This window comes from Oryctolagus cuniculus, chromosome 1, assembly GCF_051225735.1.
Source record: "Oryctolagus cuniculus isolate XC-2025 breed Fujian yellow rabbit chromosome 1, ASM5122573v1, whole genome shotgun sequence".
NCBI classification, from domain to species: domain Eukaryota; kingdom Metazoa; phylum Chordata; class Mammalia; order Lagomorpha; family Leporidae; genus Oryctolagus; species Oryctolagus cuniculus.
The window spans coordinates 95,392,035-95,410,589 of NC_142867.1; the positions used below are offsets into that span (position 1 = coordinate 95,392,035).

The following is an 18,555-nucleotide window of genomic DNA, read 5'->3' on the forward strand; positions in this document are numbered from 1 at the left end:
TAGCCTTTATAAAACTGCAAATTACATCTGATTTGAACTTCATTGCTAACTCCAGAGTGAGAGAACGCTCCACGTTCCTGTTAAATACAGAAGCTTAAATGAGAATTCAGCACCCAGGAGACAGCTGACTGACAATACACAATCTCCCTGAAGCTGAGTGGGTACACACCACACAGTTAATCAAAGCTCCACTGGGCCGCCAGCCACTTGGGCATTCATCAGAGCCCAGCAGAGAGCCTTTGAGACAGACGATTCGCATGTCGCGGCTGCAGCTCTGCTTTCCTTGACATCTGAGCAGGTGACAGGTTTCTGCAGCCTGGTAACTGGGCCAGCATGAGTCGGCAGTAGAGATGACAAGCAAATCTGTGGCTTAGGGTGTCATCGACCCTTGTTCCCTCAGAACTGGCAAGGCTGCCACCAGTGTAGCTGTAGTCCTATGGTTTGGGGAGACATAGCTTGTTTCAGACAATGTGACAGGACAGGTACCTTTCTCTGGCAGTTATAGATGGGTACCTGCCGAACCGTCTCCACAACACCCACCTTCCCCTGACGTTCATACAGAGTAGGGTGTGCATGTGTAGAAAAACAACAAATACTTTTGATTCTGGTCAAGTTAAATCTGAGATCTATGCTTAGTAAAACTTTACCTACAACAATGGTACACATGGATGGATATTCCTATAACATTGACACCTACAAAACAGTGCCTTTCTCATAAGGTAAATGCAGGTTACTTGGAAACCTATGAAGTCACACCTTAGTGCAACCATTTGTCACTTGCTCAAATATAATTCAATCAAAATTAACGTTTCAGTTGAATGTAGAAGGACCCCATGAGAAACATGCGAAGTCTCCTGCACAGTTTTACCCAGGACCTCTTGTTTGCCTTGCAGCCCACTTGTGAACAAGTTCTGCCTGTCTTGACCCAACACTAAACTTGCCGAAGTAGCTTTCTTTGTCTCAGGTATGTGTCCTGCTAACGCCTTCCAGAGCTTTAAAGGATCGCCTTCTCCCCGGCCCCATTTTACATTGATTTTCTGAGCACCTATTGTAGGCAGAAGCCTGCAAACTCCTGAAGAACACATCAATGCAAGTGCTCATGCTCTTTCTACTCGGGTAGCAGATATTAAATCGCAGCTTCAAAGCACCGTTTCCATGGCAGGAAAATGATTTGAGAGAAGAGCCTCTGTGGCAAACACTAAGGCGCCCGAGATTGTTCGCTAAGGACAGCTCTTTACAAGGAAAAGGCTCTCGAAATGTCCCCATTGCTTTTATCTAATAGGAAATGCTGCAAGCTGGCAACACTTGTGAGAACGTTTGCAGCATCTCCCCAGGACGCACAGACTTCATCGTGTACCCAGGTGAACTTGTGCCAGGTGGTTCAGACTCACTTCTTTCATTCCCATCTACACTCTGCATTCCCATTTATATAGAAATAATGAGGCCTTATTAAAACAGAGTCTTAATGGTATTCAGTGGAAGTACTCACTCTTAAGGCATACAGCCTGGATTCAAATCCCAGCTCTGCACCTCACCAGCATGTCACTTTGTACAAGTTACTCCTGCTCCATGTGCTCCTCTGTGTACCTATAAAATGAGAATTAAAAGATAGGCTCAGTGTCCCTTATCTGAAATACTTGGGGTCAGAGGGGTTTTTGATTTCAGACTTCTATACTTTGGAATATCTATATATGTACAATGGGTAACTTGAGCTTGGGACTCAAATATAAACACAAAATTCATTTGTTTTTTATACACGTAGCTTAAAGTGATTTTTTTACTCTATTTTTACTTGTGCTTGCATTTTGACTTTGATCCATCTCATGAGGTCAGATGTCAAGTTCCCAAAGATTCATATCTTGGAGCATTTCAGGTTGGGAATGTTCAGCCCGTAGTACCTGCGTGATGGAATTATTTAAGGATCAAAGGATTTAAATATCAAGCACTCAGATCAGTGCCCGGCACAAGGGAAGTTCTACTTGTGTGTTAGACATTAGTGTTATTTTATTCTCTTAACAAATGCATGAAGCAAGTTTGAAGAACTGCTTTAAAATGAGGAAAGTGAGGTTTGGCATTGTTGAATCAATGTGAGAATTGTTAGAATGCCATGAGCTTGGTCTTTCCACCACAGGGTCACTAGCAGCTTTTGCTCTTTGCAAACTTACCCCAGCTATCTGAGTATTTGCCACAGAGCTTTTTTCTCAAATTAACCCAATTGTTTTCCAGCTATTAAACAGTATCTGGGAGTTGGCACTTAATATGTTGTTCATGTAGAAACAGCATGAGAGCTGGGGCCGGCGCTGTGATGCAGTGGGTTAAAGCCCTGGCCTGAAGCACCGGCATCCCATATGGGCGCCTGTTCTAGTCCCAGCTGCCTCTCTTCCAATCAAGCTCTCTGTTATGGCCTGGGAAAGCAGTAGAAGATACCCAACTCTTTGGGTCCCTGCACCCACATGGGAAGCCCAGAGGAAGTTCCCGACTTCAGGATCAGTGCAGCTCCAGCTGTTGTAGACATCTGGGAAGTGAACCAGCGATGGAAGACCTCTCTCTCTCTCTGCCTCTACCTCTCTGTAACTCTTTCAAATAAATAAAATAAATCTTTAAAAAAAAAAAAAAAACCAGCATGAACACTTTCATTGAGTTTTCCCAGAGTTTGCAGGCTTTCATCTACAGTGGGTGCCTTGGTGGACCCTGTCACTGGTGTTGACTCAGGCTGAGAATAAATCCTCTGGGGAGGAGGACCTTCCTCAGGGTTGGGAATGGCTTAATCACCGGGATAGGTTGTCTGGTCTCCAGAATGCACAGGGAAACGGAAGGAAGATGGAGATGAGAGGCTTACCTAGCAAGGACAGGTTCCTCTGGGAACTAAGTACCAGGGTTTGAATGTATCAGTCTGTACGCTCATCTTGCCTTCTCTGTCCATAACCCTTTGATCAAGTAAGTGTTGGTACCAAGGGCTGCGATTCCTTTTATGTAAAGTGTGGATGCTACATTGGACACCTTCACTCTCTTGAACTAAAGGTACAAACCTAAGATTTTAAGGAGAGGCTTCAATGTCAAGTCTGTGTGGTTGATGTTGCACACGGACATCACTCCCAGACCACTCCATCACAAGAGAGTAGGTACGGATTCCATCATCTCTGGCCTCGGGGACCCTCTGGCTATATCCTGCCTGATAACAGTTCTATCTCCCCGGGCCCATCTCTGTCTTGTCTTTTCTTGCTGGAGCCATCTTGGAGCATAGATTTCCTTTTCCCAGGGAAGGTTCACTTCAGGATTGCAAGCCCAGCCTCCTTCCTTTCCTGCTCACTTGTAGCTGAGCCCACACCTTTCAAAAGCCCATGCTGTTCCCATTGTGGGGCTTGGGAAGAATAATGTGGGTTCTTGGCTCTAGGTGCTTTTCAAGAGAAGCTATTCTCGGCTCATCTGTCCTATCTGACTCAACAGTTCCAAGCAGTAAAATTGTTTCATTAAACACACAATCCCCTAGCAAAATTGTCTCTGACATCCTGTCTTTCTATGTAAGGAAATTCAAGTCAGGATAATGGACTCTGCGACAGCTATTGCAGGGAGAAATATATGGTACTTTCAGGATTTTTTCCATGTTTTCTTTTTCTTTTGTTACTAAGGTCCTGGTCTACAACAATTGCAAGGCATGTCCTCCGCCTCCTCTTACACTGCACACCTGCAGGGGTGGCAGATGGCAGTGATGTGAGTAACAGCAACAAACCTAGAAAGCTACCCATCCTAGCGGATAATGTTTATAAAGAAAATAAGGGGTCACTAAAGTAAGCAGTTATTATTTCTTGGGTAAAATGGGAAAACAGCAGTACCTGCATCAGGACCTCAGGAGTCAGTGTATGGAGAACACACAGGATGGGGTCTGGTGGGTGGCAGTGATATTGCCAATACTGGCCACTGTCATTCCTTTCACTAATAGATATCCTACTGTTCTCAAAACAATCCCTGTCTTGCCAAGTTATCCCCATTACATAGACAAAAGTGAGTGATTTGTTCATGCTTACAAAACTGCAGAGGGTCAGAGCTGAAGCTATAGTTCTGTCTAAGAGCAACACATGCAGTCTTATCACTACAATCTGGGTGGCACCTGCTGTGAGTAAATTCCACAGGAAAACGTAATTTCTTTTTCTCTGTGGGTTCAGACCTGGTGGAATTTGAGTTGGGTCTAAAATGGGTAGTTGTTTTATACCACTAAGATAATTAGGAACAGGAAGCTGATACTGTTTTTGAAAAACACAGTGGAGTTAAGGCATAATTTGTAGGGGTGCTTTTTAAAATCACTATTTGTAATACTCCGATGAGTACAAATCACATTTTTCCACATTTAATGAGCACACACACTTTAAGTCTTGACTGATACAGGAAATTGAATTATGAATTTCTCTTATATGAAGGAAAACTTGTATCTTAATGTTGAATTATCCCATGCTATGGCTCAACACCAATCTTACTACTTGTAGATGGTTTTCCATTTTTCCTTCATTCGCTCCTTCTTTATTTTATTTGTTAGATACCAACTACTTGACAACCTTCTACGGACTCAGGTGAATTAGCAGGATCTTTACCCTAAAGCAGCCTTGATTCCTCCCATTCCTCCGGAGCTTTATTGCCCTTACAGTTACTGGATTCCAAAACAAATACTATCCCACTAAGCATAGCTCCTCCTCCCTCTCTACTCTATTTGCCAAAACTGATGGTTGCAGTTTAAATGTTACCTCTGATCTGACACATAGACTCCATCACATCTGTCTAGCCCTTATGACACCCTGTCCTACGGCTAATACTTAATGGCAATACTGTGTGTTCCCTTTATCAACCTTTCCTTCTTTAGTCCTTACCGCTAAGGCATGCAGTGAGGTAAGTATTTTATGTTCTCCATATTAAAGATGAATAAACTGAGGTTTATGATATATCGGCAATATAGGATGATACAGAGGTGTGTGTCGCTCCCCCTCTTCATGGAGGAACGACACTAAACCCTGCCTAGGCTTCATATCCGAGTCACGGCACCATTATGTCGCTCCCCGTCTTCGTGGAGGAACGACACAGGACCCTGCGCTGTTCTTTTGTCTGCTCGGCCCTTCCCGGGTTTGCTGCTGGTTCTTCCCGGGTTGGCTACCGACCCTTCCACCTCCGTGGAAGGGCGGTTCCCCCTGCCACATTCCCCACTTCCGCGGGGGAGCGGCACACCGCCGGCCGGCTCTCTCGGGGGCTGCACAGGTGTTCCTCCAGATAGATGTTCCCCTTAGATGTTCCTGGTGCATGTTGTCTCTCTCCTCCTTTATAGTCCTCTTCCACCAATCCCAACTCTGCTACCCACATGCTGAGTATGCTGCTCTCCTCCAATCAGGAGCAGGATCAGCTCCTGGAGGTCATCACTCAAGTTGGCAAGAGGCAGCTGAGTAGAAGCTGTTTTCTCCTCTCCCAGCGCCATATTGTGGGAGAGCAGATGCATAGAATAAGTCTTAATTCCAGTAACTCAGTCCAGTCCGGGTTGCTCCCCACAGTGTGTCACAAAACAATCTACTCTCAGATAATGATTCAACTTGTTCTAACAGTAACTTGTCCAATGTCACATAGTTAATGAAACATGGAGGAAAAATTTGAACCCAGACTGTCTGATCAAAGCCTGAATTAATTGTTCAGTTTGATTTATAGCTAGGCTGTGGCTACCTAAGTATAAGACATTAACTTACTTGTTCTTAAATTGCTGGGACCCAGCAAAGACGTCAACTGTATCAACAATTGAGAAGTGGAATGAGGTAACATTTGAGTGGATTCAGATATCTAGAAAACTCCAGTAGAAGTAGCAGAAAGTGTTAAGAGGACATGTAGCTCATTTTCAACCTTGGCAGTATTCAAGTGATATGACAGTTTGACATGTGAGCATGAATTCAGGGAAGATTTACGTAAGATTTAACTTCCCAAAATTTCCTTAGCTTGTTAGCATTTAATGTACAAAGAGCCAAGGTTTGAATCTTCTGGAGAAAGTTACTTTTTGATGCATCCCCCTGCTGCCCTGTATTGTCACTTGGGTACATGCTAAAGGCTTCTTTTCAGGCCTTGCTTGAGAAAATGGATCTTGGAGCAGGATATGTCCTGTGGACCTAAGTCCTTATAGGGCAAACTGAAAGGCGGGCTACCAAGGCCCCCTCTCTTTCCCCAACCTGTCTTTCATGATGCCTTATTATTATTAGTTAACCTGAATGTAAATAGCCTACATCTTCCAATTAAAAAAAATACAGACTGGCTGAATGGATTAGAAAACAAGACCCAGCTATTTGCTGCCTACAAAAAACAAACAAACAAACAAACAAAAAAACAAACAAACAACAACAAAAAAATCTCACCAACAAAGACACATGCTGACTGAAAGTAAATGGATGGAAAAAGATATTCCATGCTAATGGAAGGCAAAAAAAGAGCAGGTATAGCCATCATTGTATCAGACAAAATAGACTTTTAAGACTAAGAATGCTAAAGAGACAAGAAAGACACTATGTAATGATCAAGGATCAATTCAACAGGAAGCTCTGATGATAATAAATGTATATACACCCAATTACAGGGTACCTGACTATTTAAAAGAAATGTTAATGGATCTAAAGGGAGACATAGACTCCAATACAATAGTAATGAGGGACCTTAATATTTCACTTTCATCAATGGACAGATCAACGAAGCAGAAAATCCACAGAAAAACAGCAGAGATAACTGACACTATGGACCAAATGGACCTAACAGATATCTACAGAACCTTTCATCACACAGTTTCAGAATACACATGCTTTTTCTCATTGTAGGGAAACTTCTCTAGGATAGACCATATGCTAGCCCATAAAGCTAGTCTCAGTAAATTCAAAAATAGATATTATACCATGTATCTTCTCTGACCAGTGAAATCAAAAACAGCTTTTGTGAAAAAATAAAATTGATATGCTATTGGCCCAACAAAAAAATAAGACCCAAATTATTAAAATTAGATACGAGAAAGGAAATATAACAGCAGATACCACAGAAATAATAATCATCAGGAATTACTACAAAGAGCTATATGCCAAAAAATTGGAAAATCTAGAAGAAATAGATTGTATGTATCCAGGAATCAATCTATCAAAATCGAGTTAAATGACAGAGACACTAAACAGACCAATAACCAAGATGGGACTCAATCAGAAATGAAGACTCTCCCAACAAAGAAAAGCCCAGAACCAGATGGCTTCAATGCTGAATTTTACCAGATGTTTAAAGAAGAACTAGTTCCAATTCTTCTCAAATTATTCAAACCAATTAAAAGGGAGGAAATACTGCCAAACTCCTTCTATGAAGTAGGCATCACCTTAATTCCAAAACAAACAAGAAGATACAACAATGAAAGAATGCTGTAGACCAGTATCACTGATAAAAACAAATGCAAAAATTCTCAATAAAATACTAACTAATTGAATTCAGAAACACATCAGAAGAATCATTCACCCAAAGTGGAATTTCTTCCTTGTATGCAGGGATGGTTCAACATATGCAAATCAGTAAACATGATATTGAAAGTCAGTTATAGAGAGAAAGGGAGAGACAGAAACAGAGAAAGCTATCTTCCATCCACTGGTTTACTCCTCAAATGGACCCAGTGGCTATGGTACTAGCAGAAAGTATACTTACCAACCAATGAACAGAATGCAGAGCCAATAAATGAACCCTGGAATGTGTGACCAGTGGATTTGACAAGATTTCCAAGTACCCGTATAGGTAAAGGACAGTGTATTCAGCAAATGGTGTTGGGAAAACAATACTCACATGAGGAATGAAGTTGGGCTCTTATTCACACTGTATACAAAAATCAGTTCAAGTTGGACTGCAAACTAAAACCTAAAATCTAGAACTCTCAGAGGAAAACAGTAAAAACTATTACTTTCTTCCGGGCAGTGACATCTTAGATTTGGTCCCAAAAGCACAGGAAAAAAAGGAAAAACTGACAAATAGGATTACATCAAGATAAGAAGATTCTGCACAACAAAGAAAATAGAATGAAGAGACAGTCTACAGACTGGGAGAAAATATTTTTAAGCCATGTATCTGATAAGTGGTAAGTATAAGATATAAGGAACTCAAAACTACAAAAATAAATAACCCAATGTAATAAATGGACAAGAGGCCTGAATAGCATTTACTTCAAGAAGATGTACAAATGGCTGACAAATATAAAATAGTTGACATAATTAATCACTATGGAAATCCAAATTAAAACTACAATGGGATATTGCTTCACATTTATCAGCATGACTATTATCAAAAAAGCAGAAATAAGTGTTAGCAAGAATGCGGAGAAAGGTCATCTTGCAAACTATTGGTGAGAATGTAGATTTGCACAGCCACTTTAGAGAACAATATTGATATCCCAAAAACAAAAACAAGGCAAAAAATACAATTGAACTAGCAGCTTAGCATTGCTACTTCTGGGTATTTACTCAGAAGACTTTTCTTTAAAGATTTATTTTATTTGAAAGGCAGAGTTAGAGAGAGAGAGAGAGAGAGAGAGAGAGAGTGAGAGAGAGTGTGAGAGAGTGCTTCTATCCACTGTTTCACTCCCCAAATGGTTAACCAACCAACACTTCATCAGGCTGTAGCCAGGAGCCAGGAGCTTCCTCTGGGTCTCCCACCTGAGTGCAAAGGCCCAAGAACTTGGGCCATCTTCCGCTGCCTTCCTAGATGCATGAGCGGGGAGCTGGATAGGAATTGGAGCAGCCAGGACTTGAACCAGTGCCCATATGGGATGCTAGCATTGCAGGCCTTGGTCTAACCCATTACACCATAATGTCAGCCCCTACTCAAAAGATTTAAAATAGCTAGGTCAAAGAGGTATCCGTAGGGACCAGAGTTGTGGTACAATGGGTTAAGCTGCCACATGGAAGGCCAGCATCCCATGAGAGCTTCAACCAGAATCCTGGTTGCTCCACTTCAGTTCCAATTCCCTGTTAATGGCCTGGGAAAACAGCTGAAGATGGCCCAAGCACTTTGGCTCCTGCCACCTGTGTGGCAGGCTAGGATGGAGTTCCAAAGTCCTGGCTTCAGCCTGGCACAGACCTGGCCATTTGGGCAGTGAACCAACAGATGGAAGATCTCTAACTCTGCCTTCAAATACAAAAAAAAATCCTTAAAAATAAAAGAGAGAGAGAACTCATTCCAGCATTATTTACAATATCCAAAAAAAAAAAAAATGGAATAAACCTAACAGTTCATTGACAGATAAATGGATGAAGAAAATATACTAGATATGCATACACAAAAGAACTATCTTCAGTTTTAACAAAGCTATTTTATCATTTGACAATATGAGTGGAACTGGAGAACACTATGCTAAGTGAAAGACACCAGGCACAGAAAGAAATACTGCATGTTCTTCCTCACATGTGAAACAGAAGCCAGTCAAACACAGGGAGGCAAAGAGCAGAATGGTGGCTCTCAGAGCTGGGGGCTGGGGGCAATAGGGTCAAATGGGATGGCCAAATGGTACCAAGCCTCAGTCAGGATGAGGTTTTTTTCCTTTGAGATGGGTTGAACAGTGTGGGGGATACAGTAAATAATAGACTGATTTCAAAATCACTGTGAGCTTTCAAATTTGCTTACCACAAAACAAGTATTTGTAGTGACAGCTATGTTAATTAGGTTACTCTATAATCATATGACTTTGTACCCCATAAATGTATACAATTATAATATGTCAATTTGTGCTTTAAAACAAATTAAAAAATAATGGAGAATGAATTGTGGTATACCCACACTGGAATAGTATTCAGCAATACACAGGAATGAACTATTAATACATATTACGCCATGAGTGAATCTTAAAACACTTATACTGATTAAAAAAGGCTAGACCAAAAAATGATATGATTTGTGATCCATTCAAATTAATTCTGAAAATGCAAAAGAACCATAGTGACAAAAAAATACAGTTGCATTTGCCTTTGAATGGTAATGGAGTGAGGCAGGGAGTAATGGATTTTGAGGGGCAAGGGTTGACTTCTGATGTAACACACACTTTCATTATCTTGATTGTGTCGGTGGGTTACTCACATGTCCATGTGTCAAAACTTACATACTTTAAACACATGTGAGGTTTATGGAAGCTCAATTATTCCTAAATGAAACTTTAAAATTGAGAAAACAATCAGTAAACACTTATGATATCTCTTAGATGTAACCATAATATGTGGTGAACATTTTGGCACATGCATATTTTCTAAATCTTTTAAAAACTAAATTTGCATGTATGTGATTAACAAGTTTCTTCCTGATTTCTTTAACAAGACATTCCTAGTATCTTTATAAATTCACACATAGAAAAAATTCATGCACTGATAAATTGTCCTAACCACAATGCCAACATTCATATCAATCTTGACCATGTGATTTGCTCTGGCTAATGATTTATGACTTTACAATCTCAAAACTGCCTAAGGAGATTTTAAATGTTTTCACCACAAAAAAAGTGAAGTGATATATTTCTTAATTAACCTGAATTAATCATTCCACACTGTAAACCTATCAAAACATCACAGTGTATCCCATAAATATGTAGTTAGTGCCTGTCAATTACAATTAAAAAAAGAATGACTGAAGTGATTGCTATTTCTGAGACGACTTAAAAGCATCATGTGTATCCGTACTTCTATAACCCTGCTGTCTATAATACAGTGTTTCAATTATGGTCATTTGATAGCATGCTTACTGCCAGGCAGTGTTTGTCTTCATCAGGCTGAAAATATCCACAGGACTACAATGAAATAAAGATGGGACCTGGAGTGAGGCTGGAGGGTGCCTTTCTTCCACTGGGCCAACACAGGGACTTGATTTTAGCTTCTCATCATCCTTCCTGCCTTTTAATGAATATTTGTCACTTATCTGTTAGGTGTCAGACATTGTGCTCAACTATAAACAAATGGTGAAAGAAGTCTTCATTCTCAATTTAAGAATTAACTGAGGGAAATAAAAAATAGGCCAGCAATTTGTATTACGAACTTGGGTAAGGTGTTGTAAAAAGAGACAAGGAAAGTGGCTATCTAAGAACATGGGAAGTGGCAGTGTGCACTGGGCAGGAAAAGGTTCTGAGAAAACGTCATTCTCTCTTTTCATGGAAGGGTTTGAGACTCGTGACTACGTTTTAAAGACTGGTCCTCTTTCTTTTCCCTCTAAGATAAAGCAGGCACACATTGAAACACGCAGGTCTTAAGTGCGCTTCAGCCTGATGAGCTTGGACAGTCCTGTATCTCCATGTAAGCACAGCCCAGGTAAGATCCAGAACGTTCTTCTCTCCAGCCTGCCCCCACTCCACAGAAGCAGCGACTGCTCCGATTTCTGTAGCTGGAGATTGGTGTGACCTGTCCTTGAACCTCACGCGAACTGGTACCCACTTCTGCATTACCTTCCCGCCTACCAGCGTTGTTTTCTTTCACTTAAGCTACTGGGTCAGCCTCTATGACAGCAGAGGCAAAGACAGTCCTTGCTGACGCCTAGTTTGATTTCTCTTGTTAGGATTTCTTTCTCATTGGTCTTGAGGTCTCTGTTAGCAATGGCCACAAGCCGCGAGAGCTGCCCTCGCGCAGAGCCGTGACCGGGGAAAAGTTCGGTGTAGGCAGAGGGTCACGCGAGACAGTGCATAAAACAGGAAAAGCCTATTGCTTACAGACTGCAGAGAGGAGAGGGGAGCCCCTGAGAAATCCAGAAACCGCAGGGAGCTCAGCCCGCCGCCAAGGAGGAGCAGGAGGCCTTTATTAAGGGCCGGGGGTGTTACCCTGGGTTTTCTAATCCCGTGCATTGGCTGGCTTAAAGAAAAACCCGTGCGGAGCGGGGAACTCACCAGGGCCCTGGTGTGGACCGTTAGGGTTTATCACGGCCAGCAGCTGTGGGAATGTCGGGCTCTGTCAGCGGGATGAAGAACAAGTGGGCTACCGTGAAACACACACACCGCAGGGCGAGTGCTATCCAAGCCAAAGGTTTCAAATCGCTTGTGTCAGGCCTAGAAATGGTTGGAAAGGCAGCACGTACACCACACAAATTTATGACGCTGCCCTGTTCTGCCTCACAACGTCCCCTTCTCAGACTTCAGCTCCGCACACACGCAAAGAAACCTTCTATGCGTCTTTTAGGAGACTCTGGGCTAAAGCTGCCTGCCGTTGTCGCTCAGCCTGGCTGGCCCGCCTCACGCCGGGAGCAGGGCTGTGTGCAGGTGTTGTCAGATCCCAAGTGCCACAGGAAATGTGCAGAAGGGTTTGAAGCATTCCCCATACCTGTAGGGAGAGGGAAGCAGATGTCGCTTGAAAGGGGCTTGATTAGCGAGCCTGTTTGCCAATAGAGTACCTGATTGGCATCTGCAGCTTTGCCGCCAGACCATCTGGTTTTGCACATGCAGCCTCGAGGGTGGTGCATAATGAGGTTGAGGGCAGGACGGCTCTGCTCAAGTCTGTGGCTTCTCTGTGCCGCCTGCAGCTCAATGAGTGGGGGCTGCGGGTACTGGCATGACCACGAGGATACAGCAAACTTCTCAGTCCCAGGGTGTCCGGAAATAAAGGAATAATGGCTCCATTTCTGTCTCTCCAGGAGTATCTTACGTGCAGAGGAATGCAGAGCTGGAGCGATGAGAGGAAAGGCAAGAGGGGTAAGATTCAGTAGTTAATGGATGGCATCACAAGGGGAAAGCAAACTGTAAAAATAAGAGAAAAATCAGGAAGCCCTGGCAGGGAAAGACGCATAAATATTTATGACTCTGGAGTGACGTTTTGGTGTTTATCAAATGGAAGCTCTCTTACTTCCAACCTACTTCCAACCTGTGTGAGTGGCTTTGTTTGGGATACACTGTCACAGGGGCCTGTGCTGTGGCATAGGAGGTTAAGTCTTGGCCTGCAGTGCCGGCATCCCCCATGGCCGCTGGTTCATGTCCCGGCTGTTCCTCTTCTGATCCAGCTCTCTGCTAATGGCCTGGGATAGCAGTGGAAGATGGCCCAAGTGCTTGGGCCCCTGTGCCTTCGTGGGAGACCTGGAAGAAGCTCCTGGATCCTGGCTTCAGATTGGCTGAGCTCCTGCAGTTGTGACCATTTGGGGAGTAAACCAGCAGATAGAAGACTCTCTCTTTCCCTCTCCCTCCCTCCCTGTCTGTCTCTGTAGCTCTGCCTCTTAAATAAATAAATAGGCCAGCACCCGGCTCACTAGGCTAATCCTCCGCCTTGCGGCGCCGGCACACCGGGTTCTAGTCCTGGTCGGGGCACCGGAGTCTGTCCTGGTTGCCCCTCTTCCAGGCCAGCCCTCTGCTGTGGCCTGGGAGTGCAGTGGAGGATGACCCAAGTGCTTGGGCCCTGCACCCCATGGGAGACCAGGAGAAGCACCTGGCTCCTGGCTTTGGATCAGCGCGGTGCAGCACGCCGGCCGCAGCGGCCATTGGAGGGGGAACCAACGGTAAAGGAAGACCTTTCTCTCTGTCTCTCTCTCTCACTGTCCATTCTGCCTGTAAAAAATAATAAATAAATAAATATTTTCTAAAAAGCCCGTTAAAAAAGAATACACTGTAATAGCACACTATTGGTTTAAAATAATCGGAGTACCTATCAGTTTGACACAATTCCCTCTCATCCTTGTAACCTCTGAAATCCTGTCCTCATGCCAAAGCCTGAGTAAAATTTCTGCTACATTTAAAGAATCTTTTGGGGACAGAACCAGCCTTAAAGTAGATTATTTGACAAACGACATGTTACTCTTGCCTTTATCCAACAAATTGCATAAAATTTGCCTATGCTTATGTGGAACTCAGAAGCATACCCAAAGCATTGCTGTTTAATAATAGGGATGTATATTGGAGTAGTGTGGTATTTTCTCAGCAAGTCTTAGTATAGAGCCCCTTGACAACCATAAAATACACTCTCCATAACGTTATTTAAAAGTTACAAATCTGTGACAAAAAAAAAAAAAAAAAAAAAAACAGAGGAAAGCAAAGACAACTTTATAGTGTTCATTCTTGTCACATCCATGTAGTTGAGTTATGTTGCCCTAAGTGGATACCCCAACACGCATCCCCAGCTAGCCTAAAGCCCTGGTTTGAGAATCATTGGATTAACAAGTCAAATTTCCAATAGCAGGTATACTTGTAATAACTTAGTTTGTAGGATTGCAGGTATGTTGCTCTAAGTGGGTGCCCCAACACCCATCCCCGGTTAGCCCAAAGCCCTGGTTTGAGAATCACTGGATTATTAAGTTAAATTTCCAATGATAGGCATGCTTTTAACAACCTCTTTTGTAGGGTTCCATTCTAGGTTAAGGCTTTGTTTTGATTCTTTGCCATTTTAATAAATAGATATTTTTGATAACATCTGCTGGAATAAGTACAGCTTTGATTTTGTTTTTAGTGTGTACTTATCATTCAAAATAATCATGGCTAGTGGACATGTATCTATTGGAGTCAACATACCCCAACTTCTGAATACTTCTCTCAACAACAGAGTTAAATACCTATGGACTGATCTGCTGAATTTATGGTGTGCTCATAGAATGGCTGCCCTGATTCCTGCCTGATATAGACTTGAGCACCTCCTCTTGCATAGGTTGCATATTGATTCCTATCTGTCTTTTCTCAAAATTCTAACTTTGATCCTCAGTTGATAAGCATTTTGAGTTATCATGTGGTTGGAGGTCTTAGCAGTGTTTGTGCAGTTACCTGTATATTTCAATATCTTCTGCCCTAATAGTTTTACAAAAACAAATGTAAATGGGAGAAATGAAAGCATTGACATCAGCATCAGACATCAGCACAGTTTTCATCAACATAATTAATTGAGGGGATCATAAAATGAGCTGCAGGAGTGACTTTTTAGCCTCAGTTAGGAGCTTAATGAATTAAACTGGCTGACTATTAATTAAGAAGAAAAGAATACAATTAAAATATAGATGTGAGTGAGTTAAATGCTGGAAATACATGTTGAAGATTCTTTCTTTTTTAATTTTTAAAGATATTTTTTATTATTTATTTTAGAATAAAATTTTAGAGGTAGAGTTACAGATGGAGTGAGGGAGAGAGAGAGAAAAAAGTCTTCCATTTGCTGGTTCACTCCCCAAATGGCGGCAATGGCCTGTGCTGGGCCAGGCCAAGGCCAGGAGCCAGGAGCTTCTTCTGGGTCTCCCACATGGATTCATGGGCCCAAGTACTTAGGCCATCTTCTACTGCTTTGCCAAGCCATAGCAGAAATCTGGATCAGAAGAGAAGCATTGGGAATAGAACCAGCTCCTACATGGCGTGCTGGCATCATGGGCAGAGGCTTAGCCTATTATGCCACAATGCCAGCCCCAAAGATTATTTCTAAAAGGCAAGATGTTATTAGGACTCTTATAATGTTTTACTGAAATGGGAATAGCTATCTGTCCCTGAGACACACACACACACTTGTGTGAATACAAAATTCATTTGTCGTTCAAAAAGTCAATTTGGTATGTATTTGAAGGCCATACCGCATAACAAGAATTGCGGTTGCTTGTTATCTTCCTTTTAAAAAAGGAATCTAAGAGTCACAACCTAATTTGTGTGGTTGGTGTAGGGCATCATTTGCATGACACATTATAAATAAATAAGTGTTACCATTAGTGTTTATGCACATGCCAAGAGTGATTAATTCAATGTACTTAACAACTGACATAGACATATGAGGGCTATTGGTCCTATTGTGTTGGCAAATAAGAAACCCCTTGAGAAATAAAACCACAGTACGTTTCTACTTCCTAAATCTCCTTAAAGTGACAATACAAATCCTACATTCAATAAATGCTCAATAAAGGCTGAGATTTTAGTGCTTGGCTGTTCACCTGGTGAGAATATTATAAGTCAGTGTTATTCTGTAGTAATTTGTGCTTCTTAATCTAGTCTCCATGTCATTGTGGTTGTAAAACTTGGGAAGATTGTGGCTATTCTGAGGAGCTGGTAAGGTTGCAATTATTTCTTCTTTCCTTCAGCTTGGAACTTTGCCTCCCCTGTCTCCATTGCCAAGGGCTCCTCCATGTGCTGAGTCCTGGACTCAGCTCTTTCTCATCACAGTATCAGTGCTGATACTTCTCTTCACCTACCCTGACCATGCATCTGATTTTGAGAGGACTTCACAATGGAAACTGTGGCCATGATTTTTAGTAGACTGAAGAACTTGGTTACCAAAGATCGCTTAAAATTGGGGATACCAACTGTAATGGTTTTGTCTCAATTTGACTGGGCCAGGGAGTGCGCAAGCTACCTGGTCACATTACTGTTGATGTTTCTGTGTTTGGGGTTGAAATTAACATTTAATTTAACAGACAGAACAAAGCAGGTGGCCTCTACAATATGGATGGGCCTCCTCCAACCAGCTGAAGACCTGAATAAAGCAGAAAGGCTGGCTCTACCCTGAACAAGGGGGAATTTCTCATGACTATCTTCAGGTACTTTTCTTCCCTTCAGACTGGAACTGAAGCACCAGCTCTCCTGGTTTTCCACATTACTCACTACACATCTGAGGATTTATCATCTTCCATAATCTGTGAACCAATTCCTTGTGATCTCACTTCTCTCTCTCTCTCTCTCTCTCTCCCTCCCTTTCTCTCTTCTATCTTCATTTTTTCTTGGAGAATCCCTAGTAATAGCCAAACATTGACAAATGAAAACATATTTTGGCTCAAAAATTGCCCACAAAACCATGGGCAAGACACCTTGAAAATGATGAAACCATTTTGCTTACCTTTTAGTCCTGTCTCAAGGGTGTGAGTTCCCCTCAGACACAGCACATTCTGCTCTGGGTGTGGTCATGCGCTACATCATTTTATGACACATAAAAGAGTCCATGCTTGGGGAAATTTCCACGCAAGGGGAAATTCCATGCTTATTTTACTATGATGTCACAGAGGGCAATGTGATGTAAGAACCATGGAAGAGCACCTGATTTTGATATAGGCAGGCAGATAGGATAAAATCGATTAGATTTGTAAGCTGGAGACCATGCCCTCCACCACCCCCCACCATGTGATCTCATACCTCTACCTGACCCCACCTGTATACCCGCCTGCCTATTAGACTACATAACCACTCCCACTTTGGGAGTAAATAAAAGGCCTGGAACAGGTGGACCCTTCCCTGTTGCCCCATGCCTTCAGGACGCATGGCCTATTGGCCTGCTTTATGCCTCCTCTTTGCTGCGGTGCTAAGCTACCTGTGGCTGCTCACAACCATATGTTTGCTCCATGTGACTCACTCCTGGCCTGCTCTCTGCCTAGAATGGACCCAACTTAGCTCCTAGACTTCTCCCACTTCCCTAATGAAAGCCCTCACATTCCTGGGCATTCCTCTCACTGAATAAAAAGCTTAAAAATTACCATGTTTTCTGGTCTATTTGAGCCACTATTCAGAATTCTTGTCTGAGTAAGAGGCAAGAACCCACAGGATTATTAATATTGAAAATTATTAATGAGCAGGATGATATCAATTTCAGTTGCTCCCATCTTGAAATCAGAAAGCCATATTCCTTGTCCAGATGAGCGAGTGTTTGTGCTCCAGGCTAAAGCTATCATAGGAGTGACCATGAAATTTACCTCCTATGGATTTCTTTCTTTTTTTTTTCAGAGTTGTGATTCTTGCATGTTTTTTTTTTTTTTTGCTTTTTTTAATTTAATAAATATAAATTTACAAAGTACAACTTTTGAATTGTTGTGGCTTTTTCCCCCATAACCTCCCTCCCACCACCATCCCGTCTCCCACTCCCTCTCCCATCCTGTTCTTCCTCAGGATTCATTTTCAATCATCTTTATATACAGAAGATCAACTTAGTACACACTACATAAAGATTTCAACAGACTGCACCCACACAGCCACACAAAGTATAGAGTACTGTTTGAGTAGTAGTTTTACTGTTAATTCTCATAGTACAACACATTAAGGACAGAGATCCTGATAACTCTCAAGTGGCTGTCATGACATTCATGAATTCCTACATTTTGGAATGAAAAGTAAGTTGGAGGCATGTGGGGAGAGCCACAGAGGTAGAGAGCTGGGATTTTCAAAGTGGGAGGTTGGCAAAATCAAATTTCAAGTTTCTAAGGACCAAATTCATGTTCTTCAAATGTATTGACCCTTGTATCTAGTCTTTCTAGGCACACAACTTATATATTTTGTGTGACTATTGTGAGAGCATGTTAGATTTATTAGTAAATATAAAACTGTCCTCCTCTTGCTCTTTATGTCAGACTCATAAATACATCTCACAAGAAATATTTACACTCTATTTGGAAACCTTCATCTTTGATTCATCCCTTTAATTAATCCCTCAGGTTATCCATTTTATTGATTTTCCCCCTTACAAATGACTCAAACATGTATCATTGTACTCCATTAGACTCTATAAAGAGTTATGATGGTAAAAGGGTTTAAAAATTTATCTAGACAAGTTGACTCTGAGGTTAGAATGGTGAGATCAAAGACCATAATCTGTATGTTTCCTTGGAAAATCTCATACTAAAATGATGGGTAATCCCACATAAATA

General features: G+C 42.0%; 1 long non-coding RNA gene across 2 annotated transcripts; it reads right to left on the reverse strand.

Moving 5' to 3' along the window:
- Positions 1-296: 296 nt before the first annotated feature.
- LOC103349586 (uncharacterized) lies at positions 297-12,001 on the reverse strand. 2 transcript variants are annotated; one of them, XR_016219707.1, is made up of 3 exons: positions 11,879-12,001; positions 1,490-1,587; positions 297-434 (listed from the first exon to the last, which is right to left on the reverse strand). It is a non-coding gene; the product is annotated as an uncharacterized LOC103349586 (long non-coding RNA). The 2 variants fall into 2 exon arrangements; XR_016219706.1 differs by lacking the exon at positions 11,879-12,001 and adding an exon at positions 11,705-11,794.
- Positions 12,002-18,555: the final 6,554 nt, after the last annotated feature.